General features: G+C 41.8%; 1 long non-coding RNA gene across 12 annotated transcripts in view; it reads left to right on the forward strand.

Moving 5' to 3' along the window:
* The window catches only part of LOC129621412 (uncharacterized), a 112,868-nt gene that overhangs the window by 52,872 nt on the left and 36,906 nt on the right, over positions 1–23,090 (forward strand). The gene's annotated exons all lie outside the window — the stretch shown is intronic.

Genomic DNA, 23,090 nt, shown 5'->3' on the forward strand with positions numbered 1-23,090 from the left:
TCTCTTGTTCTGCATGTCAGCTGTCACCAATACAATGATGGACTGCCGAGTGACTAATTTATTGGCTGTATTTTTTACTACCTAACAGATCTGTCCTCTTGGATCTTCCAAAGTTATCTTACAGCCAATAAGTTGGAAATCCATTACATTACCACACCCCCTACCCAGACCTACCTCACATGCCTGTGATGCCTGCAAGGTGCAGTCTGGCGGATGGGTCTTGACCAGACCTAGTGTCCACGATGCCTCCCATACCAGACTTCTCTCCTCTTCCCAGAAGGAACCTGGACAGTCATTATCTTAAAAGTACCCAGAATCCTTTCAGAGTGATACTTGGACTTAAGAAGATGGAACTGAAATTCTGCCTCATGAAAGAAAAAAGGTTCTGGATTTGAGGATAACTAACTAAAAATGGGCAGGCTGAGTGAAACTCCCCCTGGAGTTTCACTAATGTCTTGCATTCCATGTGATAAGGACACTGAGTTGAGTAGGAAGAAGGCTGCAATCAGTTAGTGATGCCTGCTAAGTGTGTAAGGAGTAGGGGTGGCAACACGTTCGCCATGTATGTGCCATCCTTGCTCTACCCCTGCGTCTGTGCATTAATGCAAACACTAATGTCTTGCATTCCATGTGATAAGGAACAAAGAGCTGATGCTAAACATAGTGATCTCTTAGACCCTTGAGTTCTGACTATCTAACTGGAGTCAACAGAGCCAGTCAGAAAATTATGCTCCTTGAGGAAGAGAATGTGAAATGTTTGAGGCAGGGACTCTGTTTAATTCACCTTACATAAAGCCATATCAAGAACATAATAAGAGGTTAGAAGATATTTTTGAATGAATATAGGAGAGTAATGTCAAAGAGGTTTATTAGGTCCATAAGCAATGCTGTAGATTTGGTTTTCATGAAGAAGGCATTCCATCCTTCGATTCATAACAGAGTTGGTGGTATTTTTGTGGGCTACATAAATATTTTATCCATTTTGAAAATTGCTCTCAAACTCCTGTATAAACTCTGAATTCTATTGTTGGACAGTTTTCAAGGTTAAAATTCCCCCACAGTAAGTCATATAATTTTCATTTCTTAGTGGTTATATTCTATGTTTTTTGTAGAGTTTGTTGAAAGATAATGGTAGCAGATTATTCTTTGCCTCCCCAGAAAGTAGTCAAGAGCCAGCAGATAGACTGAATCTTGGCATATGTATGGAGACTTAGGAGAGAAATAATTTTCCTAAACATTTATGAATGTTAAATTGTAGAGCAAGTTGCTTTCTCTGAATGCACTGAGAAAACATAAACTTTGTTATCATTGGTACTGGCTAACTGGGTATGAACTGTACCTGGAGAAAAGATGCAGGGGTAGAGCAAGGATGGCAAATGCATGGCGAACATGTTGCCGCCACGACTCTTTACACACTTAGCAGGCATCACTAATTGATTGCAGCCTTCTTCCTACTCAACTCAGACAATCTTTTTACTAACACAGGACTTCAGGTAGCCATAACCAAATGATCACAGAGTGGCATGTGAGATTTATCATGTTTAAACAGATTTGCTGAGTTCTGGCTATATGCCTGGTACAGGAGATTAGCTGTGAATAAAACAGGCAAAAATGTCTATCCTCTTAGGGGTTAGATATTAACATTACAGTGAGGGGTAGGAGAGGAGTCAGTAATAAAGATAATTAAGTAAAATATACAGTTTATTCAATGGTAATAAGCATATCAGAGAAAATATACCAGGTAAGGGGGACAGAGAACATTGGGAAGAGAGAGCCAGAACTGTTGAGGGGCTTCCCTGGTGGCTCAGCAGTAAAGTTTGCCTGCCAATGCAGGAAAACATGGGCTTGATCCCTGGGTCAGGAAGATCCCCTGGAGAAGGAAATAACAACCCATTCCACTATTCTTGCCTAGGAAATCCCATGGACAGAGGAGCCTGGCGGGCTACAGTCTGTGGAGGTTGCAAAAATTCAGTCATGACTTAGCAACTAAACAACAAAAAAAGCTGCTTTAGCTATCTTTTTCTGAGTAACAATTTATCCCAGGCTTTAGCAGCTTAAAACTACAAACATCTGTTATTTCACAATTTTTGTGAGTCAAGAATTCACTAGTAGCTTAGCTGGGTAGTTCTTGGTTGGAATCTTTAATGAGTTTGCAATCAAAATGTCAACTGTGCTGCAGTCGTCTGAAGGCTTGAATAGACTGAAGAATCCACTTCCTAGATCTCTTCCTCTTGTGGCTATTGGCAGGAGATGTCAGTTCCTCACCATATGGGCCTCTCCATAAAACTGCTCATGTCTCCTCACGACAGGGCAACTGGCTTCCCCAGAGTGAGTGACCCAAGAAGGCAAGATGTCTTTTGTAACTGAGCCTTGGAAGTCACATTCTGTCATTTCTTCCATAACTTATTGGTTACGTGACCCAGTCTATTCACCGTGGGAGTGGACTATGCCATAGCATGATACAAGGCGGCATCTACCCCTGGCATCATCTTGGAGCCTGGATGTCACATCAGGGAAGACTGAAAAGGGAAATTTGAAGAAGATGAGAGATTAAATCTGAAGATAACAGGGGGATGGGCAGAAACCTCCAAGCAGTGAGAATAACAAATATAAAGACCTCAATGCAGGGACCTGCTTAGTGTAATTAAAAAATAGCAAGCAGGCCAGGAAGCCTGGGGTGGAAGTGGGAGAGTGGTAGGAGATGAGGTCAGAGCTATAACAAAGCTGGATCATGGGAGACCTTGTAGCTATTATAAGCAAAGCACTTTGGTTTTACCTAATGTTCTAGTTATCTTTGCTCTGTAACAAGCCACCTGAAAACTTAGTATCATAAAGCATTCATTATGATGAATGTGTGGGTCAGGAATTTGGACAGGGCATAGTGAAGATGGCTTGTCTGTGTTCTGTGATGTTTCCCCAATGTTGATCACACTTCGAATCTGGGAAGACTCAAAAGCTGATCTGGCCTTGAAAGTTACTTGTATCACTTTTGCCACACAGTCATAAGCCTGTCCAGATTCAAAGGAGAGGAAACAAATCCCATTTCTCTAAAGTCATAAGAAGAGCATGTGGGATAGGAATTACAATTGCAGAATAAATTTTCTTTGGAGAATATAATCTGCCACACAGTGCAATGAGAAACTGTTGCATTATTTTGAGCAGAGCAGTAACATGATCTGACTCCCATTTAAACAGGATCTTTCTGGTTGCTATGTTGAGAACAGACTGAAAAGGGTAGAAGCAGGAAGCCCAATTAATAAGCTATCACAATAATATGGCCAGGAGATGGTGAGGGCTTGGATGAGGGGGTAGCAGTGTATGCCATGTTGCACAAGATAGAGAAGGTGGCAGGTGAAATGAATTTCATTGGGATTTTTGCTGAGTTTCATACAGGAGCTCACTTTCATAGGATGTTTGGATTATAGTAGAGCCTGGAGGGAGAAAAAAATAGGTTGGAGATACAAATGCTATAGGGTAGAAAGGCTTCCCTGATGGCTCAGAGGGCGAAGAATCTGCCTGCAATGTAGGAGACCTGGGTTTGATCCCTGGGTTGGGAAGATCCCCTGGAGAAGGGAATGGCTACCCACTCCAGTATTCTTGCCTGGAGAATTCCATGGACAGAGGAGCCTATAAAATTGAATGAGATCATCAAGAAGAGTGTAGATAGACGAGAGGAATTCCAGGAACTGCGCCCAGAAACACACCAGTATTAGGATGTCGTCAGGGATATCAAGAGGTGCTGAAGAGTAATGGCTAGTGAGGTAAGGAAACTGGTGCCCTGGCAGCTGATGAAGAGAGGTTTTCAAGGAATTGGGAGTGATCAGCTTCTTAGCTATTGACTCCTCAGGGAGGATGAGAACTGAGAATTCCCATTGGATCTATCAACATGGAGACCATTACTTACTTTAAGGGAACAATTTTAGTGGAGTGGTAGGGTGAATGCCTGGGGACTTCCCTCGTGGCTCAGACGGTAAAGTGTCTGTCTATCAATGCGGGAGACCTGGGTTTGATCCCTGGGTCAGGAAGATTCCCTGGAGAAGGAAATGGCAACCCACTCCAGTACTCTTGCCTAGAAAATCCCATGAACGGAGGAGCCTGGTGCAGGCTACTGTCCATGGGGTCGCAAAGAGTTGGACTCGACTGAGCAATTTCACTTCATTTAGGGTGAATGCCTGATTGGAGAGGATTCAAGAAGAAATGGCAAAAGGGAAACTGGAAAAAATCAATTATAGTCATGTTGTTCCAGGAATTTGCTGTAAAGGAAGGAGAAAAGTAGCTAGAGAGGGAAACAGTGTTAGGAGAAATAGCTATTTGCCATCCAGATTGTCATTCATATTAGAGTGGAGGTAGTGAAAAAGGTTAGGAGCACAAGCTCTGGAATCAGATTTCTTCATTTTGAATCCTGACTCCACATCTTGCTACTTGTGTAAACTTGGGCAAGGTCTTAGCCTATATTTGTGCCTCAGTTTCTCTATCTGTCACATGGAGGCTACAATAGTACCTCCTCATGAGGTTGTATAAAGTAAGTAGAGTGTTTGAAACAGCTCTTGTCCTATGGTGGACACTCAGATTACTGGAAGTCGTATTGATGATGAAGACAATGATGATGTGATGGGCCAGCCACTTTTCCACACCTCTCAGTGGCACCTAGAGCACTAGATGTGGAATTCTGCTGACACAGTCATCATTCCCATGTTGGATGTGGTCGACCTAGAAATGAGCTGGAAACTGAGCCCAGTGAGGAGCTAGAAAAAGAGATGAGCCTGGGTGGCAGGACTGATAGTTCTGCTAGTTGATCCACTTAATGCTGAAGACATACACTTATTTATTTATTTATTTGGATCAGGCACTGCTCAAGGGACAATAGTTTCATTTTGTTTATATCTCCTCACTTCCTGAGGACCCTCCCTAGAACAAGGGATTTGAGTCTCTTTAGTCTTAGCTAGGGCGGTAGATGCTCATTGTAAGATTCAAAAATAAGTCTTTTTTTTTTTTTTTTAAAGAAAATCCAGTTACAGTTTTATCTGATGGCCTTTGGCAAGTGTGGATTCCTCAAGTGAAAGGGCATTGAGGCAGAGAAGAGTCAACAGTTTCTATCGAAGAGTCTTAACTTCCTGAGAGACTTTTTAAAATTATTGTTGGATTCTTTGAATTCATCTTATAGAACTCCTCAAATGTTGCAATAGTTATTTTTAAACAAATATATCTACCACTTCCATTTCTTAATGTGGATTACTCACTTCAGTGATTACAAACTTAAAAAAGACAAAACTTACATTCATTGACCTACTAAGAAAAAAAAAACCTTACAAGTTGTCACCCTAACTGGGACCCTTTTGATTGAAAGAAAACACCTTTAATCATTATACAAGGACAATGTAAGTAAAGTGGGTTTGTCTTGGGTAATCAGAACACATCCATGGGATATCAGAATCATTAGAACTTCCAAATTATTCATAGCCAACTTTCAGAAGAGTTCTCCATAAAAAGAAGTTGTGTATTGAATTTAACTCAACTAAGTTTTAGTTGATTTAGGACCTCAAGATCACTAAAAATTTATCATTTCAGAAATCGTTGAAAAGACTTTCTGTTACTATTCACAGTTCTCTCTTTTTAAAAAATTCCCAGGTGGCACTAGTGGTAAAGAACCAACCTGCCAGTGCAGGAGACCTGAGAGACATGGGTTTGATCCCTGGATTGGGAAGATCCCCCAGAAGAGGACATGGCAACCCACTCCAGTATTCTTGCCTGGAGAATCCATGGACAGAGGAGCCTGTCTACAGTCCATAGAATTGCAGGCTACAGTCCATAGAATTGCAAAGAGTGAGACATGACTGAAGTGACTTAGCATGCAGCACGCATTCAGACTTCAGGTGTTTCAGTGGAGTGGGCTAATGTTTAGAGGACCAGTCCCCAAGGACCATGTACTTGTTGCTAATGTTTAGAGGACCGGTCCCCAGGGACCTTATCCCTCTAAACATTAACAATATTCTCATTTGGGGCCTGAATTTGTAACCACCCACAAGCACATGGGTACTAACCCAAGGAGGTGAATAACCAGGACCTACGTTCTCTATGTTAATAAGAAGAATGTGAGTGCTTCCTGTTTCAAAACCACCTTGACTTCAGCGTGTTTATCAATGAGATTCCTTTTCTCTCTCTCTGACTTTCAATTTCGTAAACCAACTAAGCAAAGCCTGGCTCATGATGAGAACATTTGCAGGAATAAACAACCTCATCCTGATCAAAGATGTCTTTTGTCTGCTATCATTATAAAGTCACACAGCTAGTAAAATAGCTCTGCAATGTACAAAGGCTAGTTGGGGATGCCTCTTCCATCATAATACCATTGTGATTGGCCCTGGCTGCTTCTAAGCCTGGCCTCCGCTATCTTGGACCTATGGTTACAGCATTTCCTTTTAGGCTAATCACAGAAAGATGATTTGAGAGTGCAGAGGCAGAGACATCCACAAGAGATAGGATTGAGTGTTAATAATATTCGATTGACAAGTTCACAGACAAAGTTATCCACTAACTCCTGAGTTTCATTGGACACTATTTTTTAAAGTTTTAATTGGAGGATAATAGCTTTACAATATTGTGTTGCTGCTGTGCTGCTGCTAAGTCGCTTCAGTCGTGTCCGACTCTGTGCGACCCCATACATGGCAGCCCACCAGGCTCCCCCGTCCCTGGGATTCTCCAGGCAAGAACACTGGAGTGGGTTGCCATTTCCTTCTCCAATGCATGAAAGTGAAAAGTGAAAATGAAGTTGCTCAGTCGTGTCCAATTCTAGCAACCCCATGGACTGCAGCCTACCAGGCTCCTCTGTCCATGGAATTTTCCAGGCAAGAGTACTGGAGAGGGGTGCCATTGCCTTCTCCGACAATATTGTGTTGGCTTCTGCCATACAACATGAATCAGCCACTAGTACCTCCATATGTCCCCTCCCTCCTGAGTCTCTCCCCTACCCCCCACCCTATCCCACACCCTAGATTGTCACAGAGCACCGGGTTGAGCTCCCCATATTATATAGCATCTTCCCACTGACTATCTATTTTACACATGGTAGTGTATATATGTCAACGCTACTCTCTCAGTGTATCCCATCCTCTCCTTCCCCTGCTGTGCCCCAAATCTGTTCTCTATGTATACGTCTCTATTCCTGCCCTGCAAATATGTTCATCAGTAGCATTTTTCTAGATTCCGTACATATGCGTTCATATACAAAATCTGTTTTTCTCTTTCTGACTTACTTCACTCCGTATAACGGGTTCTAGGTTCATCTACCTCACTAGAACTGCCCCAAATGCATTCCTTTTTATGGCTGAGCAGTGTTCCATTGTATATGTGTACCACAACTTCTTTAGGGTGGACATCTAGGATGCGTCCATGTCCTAGCTATTGTAGCTGGTGCTGCTAAGAACACTGGGGTACAAGTGTCTTTTTCCATTTGGTTTTCTCGGGTTAAGTGCCCAGTAGTGGGGTTGCTGGGTTTATGGTAGTTTTTCTCTTAATTTTTAAAGGAGTCTCCACACTGTCCTGCACAGTGGCTGTATCAGTTTACACTCCCTCCAACAGTGCCAGATGGTTGGGATCCTCTGGAAAGGAATCAAATTTTGATGTGGCTTCAAAATCTGAACCATTGTGTCTCTTCTTTGCATATTCCAGCCTACCTACTCTAACCAGTCCAGAAAATTACTTAAAGCGGTGCTCTTCAAAGTATTACGGTCCACCTACTAATACATCAAAATCTCTTGGGCTAATTGTTTTTAAGAAGTGCAGTTTCCATGATCCTACTGTATCAGAGTCTTTGGCACTGGTGTTCAACAATACATTTCACACAAGCTCTTTAAATAATTCTTACACACATTAATGCTGAACAACCACTAATCTAGAGTAAGAGCAGTGGTCTTCAACCTTGGCTGCACGTTAGAGTCACCTGAGAACCTAGAAACTCTCAATGCCCAGGCCACTACCCAACCCAATCAAATCAAAATGTCTGGGGGTGAAAGCCCCCTTTTGAAGGTTTCCCAGGTGATTTTAGTGTACAACCAAGACTAAGAACCACTCTCAACACATCCATCATTCTCAGAAGATGGCAAGGCTTCTCTGTCAAAGGGGATCACACCTAGGAATTTAACTGCAGTTGAGACCAACTGTCCTGTATGACTGACAATAGGCTTGTCTAGGCCAGTGTTACTCAACTGCAGCCCACGGTCAGTCCATGAACTCTTTCATTACCAGCTCCCAAGGAGCTTGTACAATCGATCATGTGGAACAATTTTATCATCAAGGTTTTTTGGTAGCAAGACTTTCTTAACGGCACCCAAGGAATTATGGCACACACTTCTGTCCCCCATTCGCTTTGGGGGCATCATCCAAACAGACTGTTTTAGGCCTCTCTTGCCTTCTGATGTGGCCCACACTGCCTGTGGACTGTGTTTCTCTCTAAATAAATCCACCTCTTACCTATACTTTGTCTCTCACTGAATTCTTTCTTCAATGAGACATCAAGAACCTGAGTTTCATCAGGGCCTGAAACCAGCTAGACCAAAAAGACTTTTTTAAGGATTTATTCTTCTTGTTGCTTTTTCTAACACAATAACATAATTTCTTTTCATTCATTCATTTATTCACTTATTCATTCATTAGACAAACATCGTACTGAGTATGGATGATGTATCTGATCATTGCAGATATCCAGATAGAAAGGCATTCTACCTTCTTGCAATGCTTGCTGCCTTAGTAATTCCTCATGGATGCAATTTCCTTTTCTTTCTGAGTTCCTTTCCCCTCCCTGTCCTGGAGCAGAAACCCAGGGGGAAAACTGAAAGCTTCAGAGGGATCGCCATACTAAGAATGTGAAAAATTCTGTCACTAGGTTCTCTTCAGCCAAAAATGAGATAATTTCACCTCTATACTCTTAAAGAAGATCCTTTCCAATAGGCTTTCCAGGGAAATCTAACCTGGATCTGATAATTCCCTCAGGATTGCCTAAGCCAAGCATGACTTTATAATTGCCTCCTAAAAAAAAAATTTCAGAAATGGCACTGAAAAATGTCCACATTCTTAGACAAAACCTGGCATCTTTAAATTGTAGACCCATGCAGAATATGAGGATAAAGACTCCATCTACCACCTGGTCCAAATTTCTGTATTTGACCTGAGATGTCACAAAACTAGCAGTGGAATCCCTTAAGAAGCAGAGAGTGGAGACTGTCTCCTGGGATGGAGTCAGGAGGAGGGGTGGCTTCACCTCTGCCTCTGCCAGGGAGGGAAACGAGCAGGGGATGGAAAGTGAGGCTGCACTGGCCGCTGCAGACGTTGCGGGTGGCATTGGTAGGACCACAAACCCTGCTCCTTTCTGTTCACCAGTTTGACTACAGGTAGTGAACTGCACTTGGAAAGGGGTCCCTAGGAATTCTGGGGGAGTTAGTGCCGCTAGTCCCACAGTGATCTAGCTGAAATCACCTTGATCAAATCAGTGCCCCAAGCGCTTTTCACTGTCAAGGAGTCTCAGTTTGTGTTAAATCCTAAAATGCCCTTATTACCAGCCTATAGCATAAACTTCAGTGTGAGCCATGTGGCAAGTACACGTCTGCATACACCCCAGCCTCTTGCATCAAGGTGGCCCTAAGTTAAGTGGCCAGGAGCTGTGGGTGGGATAAATGAGTGAATGCATAAATGTAGTTTAGCATATGGTAATTCACAAAGCAATGTGAGTTACCTTGGGCTGTGTCTTTGGGGATTTTTCTTGTCACATCTGCCTGCCCTGCATACTTCTCAGAAAGCAAGACTGTGATGCCAGAAGGCTAGGACACCACCTGGGGTGAGATGTGCTATAACTCACAGGTGGCAGCAGTGATTCAATCAGAATGGGCATAAGGCAAGAGGTGAAAACTCCAGCATGGGGGACTTGGCACCACTAAGGAGGAGCCCGCTCAGCTAGGTGGATGCCAGTTGTGGGCAGCTGAAAAAGAAACATTCCCTGGACCCTAGTTGGGTGATTTTGTAAAGGGTGGATATGGGGGGCGGGGGGAGAGTGGTGGGGAGGTGGAAGATTGTACAGATGTGAGGGAAAACCAAAGAGAGAATTACTATTAAAAAAAAAAAAACTTCAGGTAGCAAAATCAGCAGCTGGACCAGATTAGCTGTTCCCATCTCTTTCCTACTTTTGGACTTGGGAAGAAAATGTCCAACATAATTCCTGTTTTGAAGAAAAGTATAGAAGGAGGCCAGTTTGGAGGTTGAGGAGGGAGCATTGGTGATGGTATGGACCAGGTTGGAAGGGTCTGTACAGCTGGGGGCTCTCCTCCTTCTGGGGGCATGGGGACACCAACACTGCTCTCTCTTCTGCCCCAGGCAACGTAGGAAATGAGGTCTGTGCTCAGTGATGGAGCAAATCCTGTGGGACAACTGCCAACTTTGTGGTTTTCACAGAGTAGCAGCTGAGGCTAGGCAAAGACCTGATGGCCAGAATGACTGCTCTGGGCCGCAAGCGAGGCACAGGGCCAGAAGGCAGCCTCACGGGTCTTTCTGCTGTCCCCAGTCTTCTTTGTTGCCCTTAAGTGCTCAATGCTTTCCTGCATTGATCTTGATTCTTGGCAAATCTCTCAGTTTCCTGCGTGAGAGGCTCAGCATAAGTGACTTGTAAGAAGAGATGGGCTTCCCGCCCCCACCAGGGATACACCTCTCGTGGCAACATTTCAGAGGTCTCTGACAGGACAAAGAGGAGAAGCATCTCAAGGGTGACAAAGCCTTGAAATTATCTTACACTTCTGGTGGGAGTGTAAACTGAAACATTCTGGAATCTATTGACAGTATCAACTGAAACACATACCCTACAACCCAGCAATTCCACTCCTGCCAAAGAGGAGTGAGTATGTATATACTCACCAAAGATACACATCAGAATAATCAGAGCAGCGTTCTTCACAATAGTCCCAAACTGGAAACCACCCAGATGCTCATTAAACAAGTAGATTTGCTATATAAATAATTCTAGATTCACATACTGAGAATGAATCATCTACAACCACCAGCAACAATACAGCTGAATCTCATAGATGCAATACTGGGCCTAAGAATCCAGGCACACACACAAAAAGCCAAATCTCTAGTCTATTTATACGAAGAGCAACACAGTTCAAACCTGTAGATGCTGTTAGAAGTTGGGATAATGGTGACCCCGAGAAGAGAGTATTGACCAGAAGGCCTTGCTGGGGAATTGGTAGTCATCTCAGGGTTATGTAAAATTTCAAAGAGCTTTTCACTTATATGTGCACTTTTCTGAATATTTGTTATATTCCAGGTTTTAAAAATGCTAAGGCTTCCAGCCCCTCTATTGTACCATGTGAGTAGCTGGGCTTAACGCAGATTCCAGGTAAAAGTTGTTTCCTATATCGAGCTGAGGTTGACTCGCTGCCACTGCTCCCCCTTGGCCTGGTTCTGCCCTTAGCAGGCCACAGACTTGTGTGGTCCCCACATACCTTCATGTCCTCCTGAGTATTTGTTTCTGAACTAAGAAAAACCCCCTTCCTCAATTCCCCTCATTGGGACAAAGCTTGCAGTCTAGTCCCCTGTTTGGGTGAGGCTTCAAATTGATCCTATAGGTAGGTCAGAGTTTTTTGTTTGTTTTTTCTTGTCCCTCATTTCTTACTGGAAACAGTAATCCAGCTTCCAGTCCTTCACCAAATGTGGGAATACTTTGATCAACCAAGAAGTCATGGATCCCCAGCTATCTTAGCTCCTTAGGACAATGTCAGGATCCAGAGGGGCTGGTCTGGGCCCTACAGTCAAGCTTCAAGGCTGGGCCTGGAAACCAGTTTGTGGGCTGAAGTGAGAGGGGAAATTCTAACCCTTTCCAGTCCTTTCTGTGGGGCTCACACTGTCATACCTCATTGAATTAGGGACCAGTGCACCTCCACGTTCTAATTCACTGAAGTAAGCATGATTCCTGTGCATGGAGTGGCTTTCCACAGGAATATTATGAACAGGGCACAAAGAAGGCACACAGAGCCCAGTGTGATGGTCCTGAGGATGGGGACAAACGATTTATCCTTTATTGAGCAGCAGCGAGAGCTTCAGGCTCAAGAAGGGACTCTGATCAATAGTTTCTTGTAATGATTTCTTTGTTTTCCCATCTTGGTTATCCTCTTCTGATAATCCAGATTGGAATGACTTGATTTCTGATGAAATAAGAACAACTGATCTCCCATGGCCTCACTGTTTTAGGCCCAGTCACAAAGTCAAAGTCATTTGGAACATACTTAAGCTGACCTTTTTTTTGGAAGACAAAACAACTTGTTTATACAGAAGTCCACCTAGCAAGAATGAATATACAGTTCGGGCATGGACCTTTGGCTAACTGGATAAGACAATGCCCATTAGGAAAAATTGCACTTTCCTAACTCTTCACTGTTATAGATTTTGTTACATAATCACCACCCACTGTTCTCTGGATAGGACCAGCTAGGTAATTTTCAGTACCCAGTGCAATGTGAAAATGTGGACTCCCTCATTTAAAAAATTATGATTTTAAGATGCTGACAGCAAAGCATTAAGCAAAGCCTGGGGCCCTGTATGACTGCAGAGGTCATGTACAACCTGTGAAGGGAACCTTGGGTCCAGAAAGATTGTGTGGAGGGTGTTCCTTTAAGGTTGGGAACTAATCAAGAATGTTGATAGTTTACACAATAGTGGAGAACCTAGTCAGTGTGCAAGAAACAAACAAACAAAAAAGAGGATCAAAAGTGGAGAGGTAACAGTGTCATTATTTACAGATATTATGAAATTCCTGAGAAAACTAATAGAATCAAGAGGAGAATAAAACTCCTAGTGCTGATAAGATAGTTCAGCAAGTTGACCAGATACAAGATCAAAATAAGACAAGTCTAAACAAGTTGAGGGACAGAGATGGGAGTGTGGACTCTGATCTTTTGGAGCTGTTGCCATCTTGTAGTTGGAGTGGAGGCAGGGGACTCACTCCTTTGCATCCCTTTGCTGAGAGAGGGTGCCCACGTGATCCTTGGAAAAGGGCTTTGTATCCCCTGGAGTTTAGGACACTTAATTTTTTTTGTTGTTTATTTATTTATTTTTGGCTGTGCTGGGTCTTCTTTGCTGCCCACAGGCTCTCTCTAGTTGCGGCGAGCGGGGACTACTCTCTGGTTGTGGTTCGAGGCTTTCTCATTGAGGTGGCTTCTCTCGTGGAGCTGTCGGGCATATGGGCTCAGTATTTGCAGCTGCTGAGCTCTAGAATGCAGGCTCAGTACTTGTGGCCCATGGGCTTAGCTGCTCAGCCACAACTCCCAGACCAAGGATCCAATCCGTGTCTCCTGCATTGACAGGCAGATTCTTCACCACTGAGCCACCAAGAAGCCCAGGGCACTTTTTTTTTTTTTTAAATTGGGGTATTGTTGCTCTACAATGCTGTGCTTGTTTCTGCTGTACACTGAAGTGAGTCAGCTAAATGTATACATATATCCCCTGTCTTTTGGACCACCCTAGCTACCCCCACCCCATCCCATCCATCTGTGTCACCATAGAGCACCAAGCTGGGCTCCCTGCAGTTACAGAGCAGGTTCCCACTAGCTGTCTCTTTACATCTGGCAGTGTACTTTTACACTGGGTCTGCACAGGGCTGATGGCTCCCCAGACAAGAAGAGTGTCGTTGGATGTGGGAACAAGCCAGAGCAGAAGTTTGATGGCAAAGGAAATTGCCCCTCCTTCTGGTGCCACAGAATGGGGTGGGAAAGGGTGCAAAGTGGGATAAAACTGTTATTAATACATGGGGTCATTTAAATAGAGATTCAGTGGACCACCAGGAAGCAGAGAGGTATTTTCATATAAAGTTCTGGGTGGCACAGGTCCTGATATGAAGTGGTAGGAGAGCTGATGCTACTTCAAGTCTGGAATTTTAGTTGTTCTGTTCACAAGAAAGACTGTAGAGTCAGAAATCCAAGACTTGTTTCTCAGCTCTGCCACTTGTCTTTTCTGTGAATCTGTACAAATCCTTTAACCTCTACAAGTAAGAGTTTCACTTTCTGTGGGTTTAATATTATTCTCAAAGAAACATCTACCCCCCAGGATTATGATGACAAATAATTTAATAATTGCCTCTAATAATCATAGCATGGAGGTGATGTATGTATGTAATATATGTAATCATAAAGCATCTTTATTTGGTTCCATTTACTTCTTTAATGGTCTTCCCTGGTGGTTCAGACAGTCAAGAAACTGCCTGCAATGTGGGAGACCTGTGTTCAATCCCTGGGTCAGGAAGATTCCCTGGAGAAGAAAATAGCTACCCACTCCAATATTCTTGCCTGGAGAATTCCACAGACAGGAGAGCCTGGCAGGATATAGTCCACGGGGTCTCAAAGACTAGTTCTTCTCTGCTCCTGGATCAAAATTAGGACAAGTCTTATCCCTATGGACAGAGGAGCCTGGCGGACTATAGTCCATGGAGTCGCAAAGAGTCAGACACGACTGAACAACTAAGCACAGCCCAGGAGCTTTGTGGTCCCTCTCAGGTCATAAATGCAGCCTCAGATCAATGATTCATATTTCCAATCCAGTGAAAAGTTAAACTTCATATTTCATCCACAGTATTGGCTTCTGTACATTCACAGCTTGGGCCTGGAGGTGCGGCTGCTGCATTGGACCCATGTGCTGAGTTTGAGTCCTTGAACTCCGATTCTGCCTCCTCAACCATCTTAATCATGGTTTCTGATTCCTCTAGGATCAAAGTGTGGGATAGAGTGGGAAAAGGTGACAGGAAAGTTCTTACTTGTCTCTCTTTGCAGGACCTAGAAGTAGGGCTCTCTGGTCTCAGTGGTTCCTGTGGGGACAACTTCAGGGGTTCTTCAGAGACAACCCCTCTCCCTAGCCCATAACTGGGGAAAGCATCTCAAGTTTCTCCATTAAGTACAAGACGTCCTATAAATTTTTGTACATCACCTTTATTAATTTAAGGCAGTTCTCTTTCTAGGTTCTAAGAAATTTTTTTAAAAATCATAAATAAATCAATGAATTTTCTGGTAGCTTAAGATATGACATGTTTTCTGTTGCTTGTTCTATTAACACAGAAAATTACATTCATAAAATTTCTGATGTTAAACCATCCTCACAGGTTTTGGATAAACTACTTAATCATGATGCATTTTTTATATTCTGTATATTTTTAAATTCTGTATCTGATTTGGTAAGCTAAAATTTTGTTTTGATTTTCAATGAATGTTCATAAGTGAGATGGGCCTATAATTACCTTTTCTTCTATTATTATCTGCTTTAGTGATTAATACTATACTGATCTCACAAAAATTAGTGAGGCATATTTTTCTCTGTTTTTGTTTTCTGATATAATCTAAGATTAAAATTTACTGTTTCTTGAGAGTTTGATAGAACTCAAGTGTAAAACCATCTGAGCCTGGGTTTTTAGGGAAGAAGAGATAACTCCTATTTTAATCTATCACTTACTAGTCAACTCAAATTCCTAATTATTTTTTATTGTGCTGAATTGGGCACTTTATATTTCCTTGGGCACCTACGTATTTTATTAAATTTTAAATACATGAGCACACAGCTTTCCACAATACCTTTTAAAATAAGTTTTATTGAGATATAACTTACATACCATAATATTCGCCCTTTATAAGAGCATGCCTCAGTGGTTATTTACAGAGTTGTGCTGCCATCGTGCATGCGTGCGTACTAAGTCACCTCAGTCATGTCTCATTCTTTCCAACTCCATGGACTGTAGCCCACCAGGCTCCTCTGTCCATGGAATTCTCCAGGCAAGAATACTGGAATGGGTTGCCATTTCCTTCTCCAGGGCTGCCATCACCACTATCTAATTTCAGAACAATTTCGTCATCCCAGAAAGAAATCCTATGACCATTAGGAATTATTTCCCCATTCTCTTCCGCTACCTAGCCCCTGGTAACTATAAATCTACTTTCTGTCTCTATGGATTTTCCTGTTCTAGAATCATATAAATAAAACCATACAATATCTGGCTTTTTATGTCTGGCTTCTTTTATTTACCATCATGTTCTCAAGGTTCATCATGCCATAGCATTTATCACTACTTCATTCTCTTATACCAGGGGTCTCCAACCTCTGCCTTATATGGTTGCATAAGATTCTATCATATGAAAACATCACATTTTCTTTATCCATTCACCATGTGATGGGTACTTGGTTTATTTCCAGTTTGGGCTATTGTGACTAATACTGCTATGAACTTAAGTGTTGGTAAACAATTGCTGTCCTGATCTCCCTGAGTGCATCCTGCTGCCTGATTCATGAACCCTGTCCCCCGAGATCCACTCCCAACTCTCTATGGTCACAGAACTCAAGGGTTAATGTCAGGTAGGGCATTCAGGTCTCCACTACAGGGCTGTAGTCAGTGTGTGTTCTCAATGGAGGGATCCACACATGCACTCCTGGTTGATAAATAATTTAAACAGCAGCCTTGGGTCTTTCAATGTAAGATTTCATTTGAACAAAGGGTTCCACAGTGTCAAAAATTTAGCAAACCATCAATAATCCAATTCTTTCCATTATATTTGAGGAAACAGATCCAGAAGGGCTAAATTATTTCTTTAAAATTACATACCTCATTTGTTCAAAAGCATACATCTGATGTGTGACAGACTCAAGACTGGAAGTGATTTCTTCACCCTCAGGCTAGCATTCTGCCCAGTCCACTAAGAAAGACTGTCAGCAAAACCCAACAGTTACTTTTTACAGATTTATGCCAAAATTTGGGCATGTTAGGTTCCAAGGGAATTTATTTTCCAGAAAGACAGAACATTAAAAAGGACTAGAAATATTAAAACAGCTGTATTAGTGCCAGAAGTACATAAAGTTTTTAAAAAATAAAATGAACATCTGAGTTCCTCCGTCACATAGCACCGGCCATCTTTATCCTAAAGAAAGCCTAACAGCTGCGTTCTGGGCTGGGCTGCCGCATCCTGTGAGAGCTCAGAAAGTCCATCTGCAACAAATGATTTCTGCAGTGGTTTTTTTTTTTTTTTTTTTAATGAGTTAGGCTATGGTCTCCCTCCACATCTGTGCCCCTCGCTACTGCATCTGCTGAGTTGGAGCCACGGTCTGTGGCCTTGAATCTAAGATCCTCTTTGGGCTGCCGCATCTGCTGAAGATTTTGTTTTTATTGTGCTTTTTCATGTGGATGGCCTAGCGCCAGCCATACCCAAGGAAGTGTTAGGAGCAGAAAGTAGGCAGGGATGTTCTGGGAAAATTGGAGGTGAAAGCCGAGAGTCCTGACGGGACGCTCGAGGCAGAACATTTCCGCATTTCTTCTGCTCGCTCTGCCATTCGCCTTCTTCCCCTTTCCGTAGACTCTCTCTTTCCTGGGGTCTCTGCCTTCATCCAGCTGCTGTGTTGCCCTGAGAAACGTGCATTCATTCAATCCAAGTGCCAAACTCCTCCCTCCCCCAGCAGGTGGGGCCTTGAGCTCTTAGCAGGCAGCTGGAATCAGAGCCTCCAGCGCCCAGCAGGAGGGCGGCTTCCTCGAGCATCACACCTCAATTCCAAGTTTCCATGAGTGAAGGCGTTTGGGCAGGCGTGGGTAAAGCCTGATATTGTGTTTGAGGCAGATAACACAAACCTGCAACAATTCATTTCTGAATACAGAGAGGCAGGCTTGAAGGAACTAAGAATTGGGTTAAATAAAATATAGACTTCCATTCAATGAAGTATTATATAACCGATGGGGATTGCATATTCAAAGAATTTTAATGATGTAGGAAAATACCTACAATATGGTATCAGGTGAAAAAGAAACAGAACTGTATAGATACTGTGAACTCCAAAGTGTAAAAAGAATGTGTATATAATGATTATTGTATATATGTGTATTACATATGCAATATATATTATGTATTTAGTACATATGCAGTATATATTACATATATAAAATGAGTGCTTTATATTGTATAGAATGAGTGTTATATGTGTATATATAAATACACACACACACACACACACATATGTACATGTGTGGGGAAAAAAGAACTAGAACTAGAAAAAACCAGAAGAAATACCAAAATGTTAACACTAAGGTTTTACTGAGGTATAAGATTATGGCTAAATTTTTGTCCTTATGCCTTTAGGTATTTCCAACTATTCTATAATGAATATTAATTTCTTTAATTAGAAAGCTATTTTAAAACAATGAAATTAGAACCAACAGAATGTTAAAGTCACAGTAGAAATCATGAGTCTAATCCCCTCATATTCCAAAAAGTGAAAATAGGAACCAAGCTAAATGACTTGACCTGAGTTTGTCTTGTAACTTAAGCTGCTTCCTGGCTCTTGAATCAGTGTTTGTCCACCAAGTTACTACTTGGATGCCATTTTCTAATACTGTTCTTAATGATTTTTAAAATCTTAGGTTTACATAGACGCTCTTGCAAGGACTTTCATGTAGTTAATTCATCTAATAGCACAGCACATCTATGATGTTAAGTTTTCTAGGTTGTTAAGTATTCTGTGTTGAATTGTGTCTCCCATCCCAGCTCAAATGTTGAAGTCCTAGCCCCCAGAATCCCAGACTGTGACTCAATTTGGGGATCAGGTGTTCCCTAATCCAATATGACTGTTTTCTTTATAAAAAGAAGGGAATGTAGACACAGACACACAAAGAGGAGAGACAATGTAAAGACACAGAGAGAAGACAGCCATGTGCAAGCCAAGGAGAGGGGACTGGAACAGATCTTGCACAGACCTCAGAAATAAACCAAGCCTGCTAACACATTGATTTTGGACCTCTGGCCTCCAAAACCATGAGACAATAAATTTCTGTTGCTTAAGCCATTTGGTTTGTGGTATTTTATCACAACAGCACCAGTAAACTACTACATTGAGTAAAGCCAATTCAGTCTCCTCGTTCTTACCGAGGGGGACTTTGAGACTCACATATGCTAAATGACTCAAAGCCACCAAGTGAGTTTGCAACAGAGCTGGGACCAGACCCAGATTTCTACCTCCTCACTTAGGGCTTTTTCTACCTTACCAAGATGACCTTTTCTGGTTTTTAATTTTTTTAACTAAAATTTTATTTTGAGATAATTGTAGATTGATTCATATACAGATATAAAAAATAATAAAGACATATCCTGTCTATTCCTTACCTAATTTCCCCCAATGGTGATGTCTTACAAAACTATAGTACAATATCTCAACAAGGATACAGTCAAGATACAGAACATTTCCATCATCACAAGGATATGTCATTTGTCCCTTTTCTAGCACAATTTGCTTTCACCCCCACCTTCTCCTTAACTCCTGATAACCACTAATCTGTTCTCCATTTCTATAATTTGGTTATTTCAAGTATGTTATATGAACAGAATCATACAGTATGTAACCTTTAGGGATTAACTTTTTTCACTCATTGTAATTCTTTGGAGATTCATCTAAGTCATTGTGTGTATCAATACTTTATGCCTTTTTATTGCCAAGTAGTATTCTCGGTGTTCAGTTCAGTCGCTCAGTCCTGTCCAACTCTTTGCAACCTCATGGACTGTAGCATGCCAGGCTTCCCTGTCCATCACCAACTCCCAGGGCTTGCTCAAACTCATGTCCATCAAATCGGTAATGCCACCCAATCATCTCATCCTCTGTCATCCCCTTCTCCTTCTGCCTTCAATCTTTCCCAGCATCAGGGTCTTTTCAAATGAGTCAACTCTTCGCATCAGGTGGCCAAAGTATTGGAGTTTCAGCTTCAGCATCAGTCCTTTCAATGAATATTCAGGACTGATTTCCTTCAGGATGGACTGGTTGGATCTCCTTGCAGTCCAAGAGACTCTCAAGAGTCTTCTCCAAACCACAGTTCAAAAGCATCAATTCTCCGGTGCTCGGCTTTTTTCTTTATAGTCCAACTCTCACATCCATACATGACTACTGGAAAAACCATAGCTTTGACTAGATGGATCTTTGTTGGCAAAGGAATGTCTCTGCTTTTTAGTATGCTGTCGAGGTTGGTCATAGCTTTTCTTCCAAGGTACAAGCTTCTTTTAATTTCATGGCTGCAGTCACCATCTGCAGTGATTTTGGAGCCCCACCCCCCCCCACCCCCGCCAAAATCTACATTCTTGGTGTAGATGCACTAGTGTGTTTAACCATTCACCCACTGAAGGACATCGGTGTTGTTTCCATTTCCTGGCTATTAGGAATAAAGCTGTTATGAACATTCGTGTACATGTTTTGTGTGAACATACGCTTTCATTTCTGTGGGATAAATGCCCAGCAGTACAATAGTCAGATTGCATGATAGCCGCACGTTTAGTTTTTTTTTTTTAAGGAACTGCCAAACTCTTTTTCAGAGTGGGTATACCATTCTACACTTCTACCATTAATGTATGAGTGATCCAATTTATTCGTATCCTCTCTAGCATCTTGGTGCTCTCACTTATTTTTTTATAAAAATTTTCTTTATTCTAGTGCAGATAATTTAAGATTATTTCATATATATCTATTTTTTCAAATTCTTTCCCCTTATATATTGTTATAAAATATTTAGTAGAGTTCCCTGTGCTGTACAGTAGGTCCTTGTTAGTTATCTATTCTATATATAGTAGTGTGTATATGTTAATCCCAAACCCCTAATTTGTCCCTGGTCCCTTTCTCCTTTGATAACCATTGTTTTCTATACCTATGTGTCTATATCTGTTTTGCATATAAGTTCATTTGAATCTATTTCTTAGATTCTGCATTTAAGCAGTATCATATTATATTTGTCTTTGGTTTACCTCACTTAGTATGATAGTCTCTAGGTCCATCCATGTTGTTGGAAATGGCATTATTTCATTCTTTTTATGGCTGAGCAATAGTCCATTGTATAAATATACCACATCTTTTATCCATTCATCTGTTGATGGACATTTAAATTTTAGAATAATATTATCTATAGCTGTAAAAAATCTTGCTCACATTTTGGTAGGTACTACATTAAACCTAAATGTCAATTTAGGAGAGAATTGACATCTTTACCACATTTAATCTTCTAATCCAGGAACATATTGTTGTCCCTCCATTGGATATATTTCATTTTTTACTTTTCCAGGGAGTTTTTCATTGTTAGTTAAGTCATGATTCAGGATTCCAGGGTGGAGATCACCACGTAGCCAGGTCTCACTTCACTGGAGAAGGACACAGAACAGGGGAAAGGGGATCAGAGACAGTTGCAATCTTGCAGGAAATGTACCTTTTGCCCTGTGGTCATCCCAGGCTGATACCCAGGATAGGAGATAGAGGGATTTACGTACATGACATTTGCATGTTGGAGATGTCACCCCTTTTAGTGGTCACTGCCTTCTCACAGTGGTGGAAGTGCGATGGTTTTGCCAGCAGTTCTGGTCTGGTTCTGGTTGTTTGACAGTGTGAAATCTGACTCTCATTTTTCTAAACTTACTGACTTTCACACTTAATATAGCCAAACTTCCAATCATGCCAGTGCCCTCCTTTGCCTGCTGCCTCTGCATATCCCTTCCAACACTGCTGCATCTCTAGCCATGGAGCATGACACTACCTTCATGCTGCACACACTCCTCTTGCCTGCCGGATGCTGATCTTGACAATCTTTCTATGAAGGGAAGGACAGAGGACGGGAAAGGAAGAGAATACAGCATGGAAAGGTCCTGTTATGCTCTGAGACATCATTCTCCCTATATACCTTCCCTATCTGCTTTCTAGTCTCTTCCTCCCTCCCTCTGGAGGTGAATATAACAAGCATTCAAGGAGTACAAGGGAAGTACAAGCTTCCCTTGTGGCTTAGCTGGTAAAGAATTCGCCTGCAATGCGGGAGACCTGGGTTCTGTCCCTGGTTTGGGAAGATTCCCTGGAGAAGGAAAAGGCTACCCACTCCAGTATTCTGGCCTGGAGAATTCCATGGGCTGTATCGGTCACAAAGAGTCAGACACAACTGAGCAACTTTCCCTCACTCACTCACTCTCAAGGAGTAAATAAAGTCAGAGGATATGCCTGGGGTGGGCGGGCTCTTGCTTTGACGCTTTCCAAGCAAGTGGCCTTTGGACTTTTGGTTACAGGGCCCTAAGCTTCAAACCCAGCATTTCAGTAAAGAGTTTACTTACACAACAGTCCATCGGCTGGGCTGAGTCATGAGCAGCTTATTACTTAGGCATGGAAGGTGAGTCCAGAAATTAAGAGTATGTATTTAGAAATGTTAATAGCAACTTTATGTTGTAATTTTATTCTTGGTGAATCTAGTATTAAGAAATTAGGATTCATAGTTGATACACTGTGGAGATTGTCTGGGAAGAGGCACAAGAAATTTCTGGGATGTTCTATCTTGATGCTGTTTTGCATTATACAGCTGTATGCATGTCTTAAGACTCTTTGAATAGTTCATTTAAGATATGCACATTTTACTATATGTAAATTTTACCTTAAAAAAACCCTACAAACAAATATTAAAACCTGGTTTATGATATGCATACCGAACTATCTAGGAGTAAAATGTACTAAGGTCTGTAACTTACCTTTAATGTATCAAAATATGATTTGTATTAAAGGATGAACAGAGGAATAAATAGATAAGTGAAAAAACAAATATAACAAAATGTCAGTGGTAGGATGTAGGTGGTGATCATATGGGGGTTCACTGTGCAATTCTCTCAGCTTCTCTGTATATTTTTAAATCTTCACAATGTTGGGGGAAAATCAGGGCTTGCATTTTGTTTACCTTCATTAGTTTTTTGTTTTATAATCAATTTTTATTGTATCTTACAGAAGTATTGAAAAGGAATAAATCAGAAGGGAAATTTAAAAATATTTAACAAAATCAGAAAACAATGTTTAAAAACTTATGGGATGCCACAAAAGCAGTTCTCAAAGGGAAGCTTATGAGAAAAGAAAGTGTTAGTGGCTCAGTCATGCCCGATTCTTTGTGACCCCATGGACTGCAGCCCACCAGGCTCCTCTGTCCATGGGATTTTCCAGGCAAGGATACTGGATTGGGTTGCCATTTCCTTCTCCAGTGGATCTTCCCAACCCAGGGATTGAACCCAGGTCTCCTGCACTGCAGGCAGATTCTTCACTGACTG

The sequence above is a fragment of the Bubalus kerabau genome, chromosome 10 (assembly GCF_029407905.1).
Source record: "Bubalus kerabau isolate K-KA32 ecotype Philippines breed swamp buffalo chromosome 10, PCC_UOA_SB_1v2, whole genome shotgun sequence".
Taxonomy (NCBI): domain Eukaryota; kingdom Metazoa; phylum Chordata; class Mammalia; order Artiodactyla; family Bovidae; genus Bubalus; species Bubalus kerabau.